This window comes from Garra rufa, chromosome 4, assembly GCF_049309525.1.
Source record: "Garra rufa chromosome 4, GarRuf1.0, whole genome shotgun sequence".
Taxonomy (NCBI): domain Eukaryota; kingdom Metazoa; phylum Chordata; class Actinopteri; order Cypriniformes; family Cyprinidae; genus Garra; species Garra rufa.
This window is the reverse complement of record NC_133364.1, coordinates 51,316,957-51,325,186: the sequence shown is the minus strand read 5'-3', so window position 1 is coordinate 51,325,186 and position 8,230 is coordinate 51,316,957.

Here is an 8,230-nt window from a genome sequence, read left to right as displayed (position 1 = left end):
AAGAGATTCATTAAAACATCAGGGGCCTCATGTATCAACGCTGCGTACGCACAAAAACTTTGCGTACGCCAGATTTCACGCTCACGTTTGGATTTACTAACGATGAAATTAACATGAGAATGTGCGTTGATCCACGCCAACTCCATGTCTGGCGTACGTGTATTTTTTGTGCGTGTGTTTGTTTTATTTCCCTTGGCGACTCCTAGAGGCAATTATTTTAAATTGCACACTACAAAGTATCGCACCAACACATGTGAAAAACATTGCTATTAATTTATAATTGATAAAATGGGTTAATTGAGACAATATTTTTCTACCAATTATGTGATTTAGAACATATAAAAGCATTTGCAAATGTATACAACCCTTGGTCTATGGCAATGTTGTCCTTATACATCAATGGCCGAATCCGAAGGGAACGTTTAGGGATCACAGTGATTTTCTGACCCACGATGATGACTGGCTTATAAGCCGTTTCAGATTTCCAAGAGCTATCCTCTTGGAGCTCTTTCCTGAGTTGGGTCCAAATTTGGAGACAGCGAGGAGCCACGCATTACCCGTTCCCTTAAAGGTGCTGATAACGCTTGGTTTCCTGGCAAATTGTTCTTTCCAAAGGGAACTGGCAGATCGCTCGGGGTTAAGCCAGTCGTCTTTGAGCCGTGCAATGCCAGCTGTATGGGACGGGATCATCCGCATGTCTAGCAGGTATATAAGATTTCCATACCATGCAGTTGACCAGCCAAACAAAGCGCAATTTGCAGCGATCACCGGTTTTCCTAATGTAAGCGCAAGCGATCGACTGCACGGACATTGCTATAAAGGCGCCATCTGAAGAACAATTTGGATACGTGAATCGTAAACAGCTAAGTTTTACTTTATTTTATTTTATTGAGCGTAATTATTTAACTGCATATCAGGAGACCGCGGTTATCCATTAAAGACGTGGCTGTTAACCCCCCTCAACAACCCACAAACTGACCAAGAGCGCAGATACAATGATGCCCATTCTCGCACTTGCAGAGCGGGCGATTTGGCAGCTGAAATGCCGGTGGCACCAGAGCCGTGCACAGACCTTTTGAGGGGCATGTGCTGAAACTGAAAAAAGGGCAACCCCCCCCCCCCAACCCCAACCCCTCCACCACCAAAAAAATAACACACAATAATATTCTTATTTTATATTTAATTAGTATTAATAACTTTTATACAGATAATATACATATAGAGGGTATGTAAATATCTTATGTGTGTATATATATATATATATATATATATATATATATATATCTATGTAAACTAATTCAAACAACACTGTGATCCACTGGGATGTCCCTCTCAATGGCTATATAGGCTATATGATATGATGAAATGTTAATAAATTACATCATGTAATTTACAAGCATCAGCAAATTCAGCAGATAACCATAAAATCAAAATAGAAATTTCTTATAAAATATTTTACCTAGCTGACAAGGATCACTCGGTTGCTTTGTGTCAAACTAAATCACATTATGTCAACATCACACCGTGTGGTGAGGCATTATATGAACCTTTATAGACATAGGCCTACTATTGTTTATTTCATAAAGACAACGTTGCACTTATTCAAACAAGATATTTTACCGTTACAAGACAACGATGTTCATCTGCTTGCGCTCTATGACTCTGACTGATGCGCTGAAACGTAGGCTAAGTCGCCGCTGTTCTCCACCTGCACCTTTACATCGGACCATTTCTTTTTTAATTCGTTCATAGTGCGATGTTCAAACCCCACTGCGTTAACCGCGTCAGCTAAACTCTCCCACTCTATTTTTTTATTTTTTATTTTTTTTACAAACTTGCAAATAACAGTTTTTCTCCGGTCTACCGGTGAGGAGCACCTTCAAATCACATTCTGTTAAGTTTCTCTTGCTTGCTTTTTCGTTTGGTTTTGCCAAAGTGGAGTCATTACCATATTAATACGGGGGAGGAGGCAGGGAGGGGTTTTGCGCTCGTGCATGTGCGCTCAATTTCACGTTAATTCGGATGTACAAAGAGATATGCGTGGAATTCCGCGTACGCAGTGTTTCATACATCTGATTTTTTTAGTGCGTACGCACATTTACAGCTTTGTCCGTACGCAATGTTTTAGGATTAATTCAACGCAAGTCTTTGTACATGAGGCCCCTGAACTTTTGTAAATGATCTATTGGGCATATTACCCATCACATGGATTTTCTTTCAGACAAATCTGAGGAGGTCAGGTGGGGAACTTTTCCCAAATTTGATGATTCCAGATGGAATGACCCACATGTCACTTCATTTTCACTTTCAATTGGTGTGAAAAAAATGTTTTCTTTGAAAGTATTTTTTATATTGTGTTTCCAGAGGTGTAATTATAATTTTAGTAATGTTTTTGACAGAAACATTTAAAATTGACTGATTTAAAATTTTTAAATAAGATTTTTGAGAGATTAATGACCGTTTTCCACCGCTTCTTATCCTCTGACAGTCAGTTTTGGGGTGTTTTCCACATTAAAGGTCAGTGTAACTGCCAACTTGTAGGATTGGCTAACATAATTGCCTCCTTAATAAAACCTCAGAAGGAATTATTGTGTGAGGAATTTTTTTATCTGATGGTTGAGTAGGGAGTGTGTCCCCTTCTTTTTTCCTAGTCTCTCTAAATTTGTTGAATTTTCTCCCCTGGGCGACATAAAAATGGTATATAATAATTGAATAATCAGTCTATATAGATTTCCTAGATTTAATTAATTGTATAACAAAAAACTTCATCTCTGTAGGGTACCGGCCGACCAGGATCAGGTTCGGACACCCTGGTTTAGGATCTAGCATACATGCTTTACATATCTACATGTTTTGATGTTAATTGCTTTGTGCCATTAAACTGGGGTAACTTTTATCTCTTTGTTTTTCCACCTTAGACTTAATAGCGCTGAAAGAAGATAGAGAAGAACTGAATGAAACTGAAGAGAAAGATCAGTTTGAGAATCTTCATGATTTTGTATCTGGAGAAAAGTTTTTTTGTTCCTTAGAGACTGAAAAGACTTTTGAACAAAAAAGAGCTCAAAAGACTGGAACTATGAGTATTTTTACTTGCTGTCAGTGTGAAAAGAATTTTAAAGAACAAGGACACCTTAAAAGGCACATAAGAATTCACACTGGAGAGAAGCCTTACACATGCAGTCAGTGTGGAAAGAGTTTCAAACAACAAGGACATCTTAAAATGCACATGAGAGTTCACACTGGAGAGAAGCCTTACACATGCAGACAGTGTGGAAAAAGTTTCACTCGTAAAGGATGCCTTAACAGACACATACAAATTCACACTGGAGAGAAGCCTTACTCATGCAAGCGTTGTGGAAAGTGTTTCACTGAAAAAGGAAGCCTTAACATACACATGAGAGTTCACACTGAAGAGAAGCCTTACACATGCAAACAGTGTAGAAAGAGTTTCAGTCAACAAGGGCAACTTGAAAGTCACATGACAATGTGCAATAGAGAAAAGCCTTACAGATCCCCTCAGTCTGGAAAGAGTTTGAGTGAAAGTAGAAACCTTAAAGTTCACCAGAATATTCACATTACAGAGAGCCTTTTTATCTGCCAACAGTGTGGAAAGAGTTTCACTCATAAAAGATACCTTTAAAGGAACACTCCACTTTTTTTGGAAATAGGCTCATTCTCCAACTCCCCCCGAGTTAATAAGTTGATTTTTACCGTTTTGAAATCCATTCAGCCGTTCTCCTGTTCTGGCGACATCACTTTTAGCATAGCTTAGCATAAATCATTGAATCCTATTATACCAGTAGCATCGCGTTCAAAAATGACCAACGAGTTTCAATATTTGTCCTATTTAAAACTTGACTCTTCTGTAGTTATATCGCGTACTAAGACCAGCGGAAATGTAAAGCTGTGGTTTTCTAGGCCGATAAGATTAGGAACTACACTCCCATTCCGGCGTAATAGTCAAGGAAGTTTGCTGCCGTAATATGACCGAAGCAGGCGCAGTAATATCACACAGCACATGTGCAAATGTTTACTTCCGTCAACATATCCAACGTGCATGCAGCACAGGCAGCGTTCCTCGCCATGGAGACTTTTTTGAGAGTCGATTTAGAAGATATTTACTTTGGTGCAGATCCTGAACCGTATCAATTTGAACCAGAATTCACTGAAGCTAAGGTTTTGGAACGCGAAAGACAAGAAAGTGTGTCTGAACTGCCTGGGACAGAAGGGATGAGGAGAGCAGATTCGAGCTGGTGGGGCTTGCCAGCCCATGCCAACTGAAAGTGAGTGCCTGTGTTGTCGCGAGTGGGACCAGGTATTGCCATCGATGGCAAGGGTAGATCTACCTGATGAGGAAGTTGCATGTCGCAACATCCGAGGACTTGGATGCAATGCTGCATCCTGCAGTAGTAGACTTTTTTTTCCCGGTTTGATCAAATAAACTAGAAAAAACGTCACACGCCGAGTGGACCTAATGGCCAGCTGTCGCAAGAGTAAGTTATTCCTGCAACCACTACAATATATAATATAAAGATTTTAAATGCATACTGTCAGTTTGCATTTTCAGGCTTATATACATGATGTACACTTTTACTCAAAACTGACTTTAAACACCACCGACTGTTCGCAATAACTTTCTTTTGCAATCACACATGGAATTTGGTCATAGCAAATACTAGGCCAACTGTTCGCCCAAAACTACTCTTCAGGGGTTGCATTTCACAGGTAACGTTAGCCAACAATATCATGTTACACTTACAGCCGTGGGCGATGCTCCTTGTTGTCCTGTCTGCAACGTTAGTTTGAAGATTGTTGGGATCGCCGTGTCCTTTAGACGCCGTGCTGTAGTACCGGTAAAACTATCCAAATAGTCATCTGGTTCAAAATCCTCGGAGCAAACACGCCATTTCTTGATCGTTGCTAACGGTGTTTTGAGATCCATGTTCAGAGCAGCCAGCCATTGATTCATTAGTCGGAATTGCTTTTTTTTTCGTGGGAATTCTATGAAACATGGTAGTAGAGTACGTCTTCGACTTACTATCACAGCCCCTTACAATGCACATAACCATAGCTAATCGCACACAGGTAAATCCAGCCACTAACAATTTACCAGCTGCAACTCTGACAGCTGCAACAACCGGAATTACACAAACTTAGCACCGGTCACATTGGAAGTTACCTAGCTGGGATCTAATTTCAGGCGCTTTGTGATATTAATGCGCCTGCTTCGGTCATGTTACGGCAGCAAACTTCCTTGACTATTACGCCGAAATGGGAGTGTAGTTCCTAATCTTATCGGCCTAGAAAACCGCAGCTTTACATTTCCGCTGGTCTTAGTACACGATATAACTGCAGAAGAGTCAAGTTTTAAATAGGACAAATATCGAAACTCGTTGGTCATTTTTGAACGCGATGCTACTGGTCTAATAGGATTCAATGATTTATGCTAAGCTATGCTAAAAGTGATATCGCCAGAACAGGAGAACGGCTGAATGGATTTCAAAACTGTAAAAATCAACTTATTAACTCGGGGGGAGTTGGAGAATGAGCCTATTTCCAAAAAAAGTGGAGTGTTCCTTTAACATTCACATGAGAGTTCACACTGGAGAGAAACCTTACACTTGCAAACAGTGTGGAAAGAGTTTCAGTCAAAAAGGAAGCCTTGACAGGCACATGAAGATTCACAATAAAGAGAAGGCTAACAGATCCCCTTAGTATGGACAGAGTTTCAAACAAAATGTCTAGAACAGACAGTTCTGGTCCTTGATTCTGATTGGTTGAGCCACAATCAAAGCTGCTGTAAATTACTCTACAAACTTTGGAAACTCTTTGTTTCTCTGCACCCACAATTACAGTTGAGATCAAAAGTTTACATCCCCCTTTCAAAATCTGCAAAATGTTCCCTTGTCAAAACCATCCTAAAGGATTCCAATAAGAATCCTATATAGGGCACCTACAATCATAGAAATTCAAATTCACAAGCAATGTGTTTTGTCCATGGTACACTTTACCGTGTCAACTAGCTATATTGCGTTGGACTGAGCTTAATGCATAAACGTGCAAGGAATAATATGGGCTATAGACAATGTGTTTGCTCTGTCTACAATGTAAGAACTTCACATTTGTATATCATGAATTGAAACGAGAGCTCACAGGAAGTGCACTGTGTTTTGTTTTGTTTTTTTGATTGAAGCACAATAAAGGACACTGTTAGCATTTTAACATCAGTGTGCATGGATTTAATTTGCACACAGTTTCTTGCTCACTTCTACCACCAACATTGGCAGCTTTGTGGAAGGGTGTAATCTTTTTTTGGAACCAATTAGGAATTGTCTTGTAGGATTGTCTTATAGGGCAAGGCATAAATATAATCTACACCATCACTACAAATTACTTTGTCAACCACGACCCCGTCCTTCAGACTAATAGTTGTCAATCACTGTTTACACCTGCTATAAACCTTATTTATAACATATAATTGATTTATTTGTTAAAAAGCAAGCACATAGGAAAATAAAATAATAAAGAGCATACATTTCCTTAAAACTATGATTCATAAGAAGATGAAGTACTCCAAGGAACTCGTGACGTAAAAAAGCCTTTCATTCAATGGGCTAAATCTTTTTTAAAAAAAAGTTAAAAGAGTAGATCTATGCGTTTCGGCTCAATCAGCCTTCTTCAGGATACACATCAATACACAACAGTTCAAACTAGTGTTCTTAAAGGTTGTATCAGCGATTTCAAGCCTGAAACATTAAGTGTCACTTTCAGCTGACCTTTCTTCATGATCCGCTCGCTGCCTGCCCCATAAATTGTCTGTGAAAAATCCGCGTCTCTCTGGTCAGTCTAGGGTCCGAGATATGCCAAAAAAACAATCGGTGCTACCAACGATTCGACAGATAAACAAACAGTGTTCCAACAAATCACCGTCAGGGGGTTGGTTTTGTGGACTTTCGCTCTGCCTCCCACACATTTTTCAATATTTATTTTTTTATGTTTGGCTTAACACTTTGGCAATTCTTCTTTGCTCTTAACTTCCTTTGCCTTGTATGTACTATTCTTACTGTGTCTATTGCAACAATGTGCAAAAAAAAAAAAAAAAAAAAAAAAAAACAGAATGGTAGTGTCTTATTGTTGACTTTGGCTTGTGACTTTTCCTCACCAAAACCCAAAAAAGCACATATCTCTGCAAAACAGCCTAATTGAAAATCACCAGACAGTGATCAGGCTAAGGAATCTACGTTCCTATCCCTGTCAAGGAGGCTGCATTTCTGGCTTAATTCTTGATTTGTGAAGCTGTGGAGCTTCAGCACCACGGACAGCAGCCGATCCAGAGCTCAGAGCAGCAGTGGATGTGACGATTATCAAAGCAACAACAGATATTTTGCAGATTCTGAAAAGGGGATGTAAACTGTTGACCTCAACTGTAGTTCCTCACAAATAGTTGTTGTTGTGAATTAGCTCAAGAGGGAAATGGATGTAGGATTTTAGTTACGCAAAGTGCAAATAACGATTAAGTCACCACACTCCAAGGAAGACCAAAGATGAGATGGGCCCCATTCTGTCTACGCCAAACTACGTCTGCCGATCACCCCAGGAAACAAAGCAGCATTAAAAGTTAATCCCATCAAGAGAACAACGAGTGATTTGTGCTGGGAGACTCGTTATGGCAAGTGGTGAACTGTCACCCCTGGCTAACACATGACCAGAATCTGCTAAATTTCACAGGACAATCTACAGAGATCACCCCCCTTTCTGAGATCATCCAAAGAACCAGTTGTCTGGCTCCCTTGTGACTTAAGCCATCATAAATTGAGTAAGGAATAAACAAAGGAAAAGGATTGATTCCAGACTGGCCATCCTAACCCGCTGAACTCCCACTGACCCCCTTTCGAACAGTGTGGTGTTTCCCCCATTCTTCTAGAACAAGAACTCACGCCACGTGCGCAACAAATGCACTATCTAATATGATGCAAAAAGGATCAAAACAAAGAACGCTATTTCAATCACGCGAAATTACTATGCAAAGGGATAGGGCATCCACCTTCCCGTATATTCAATGCTTGCTGTGTAATCGTGTATTTTTTCTATGCCTTACGTGCCTTAGTAAACTAAGTTATATGTAACATATACCCATGTTTGGTGCCGAATGAATGCTCTTAATGAATGCAGCTCGTCTGAATGAATGAAAAATTGATATTGTGTATATTTTATGCATTGCAATAGTTTA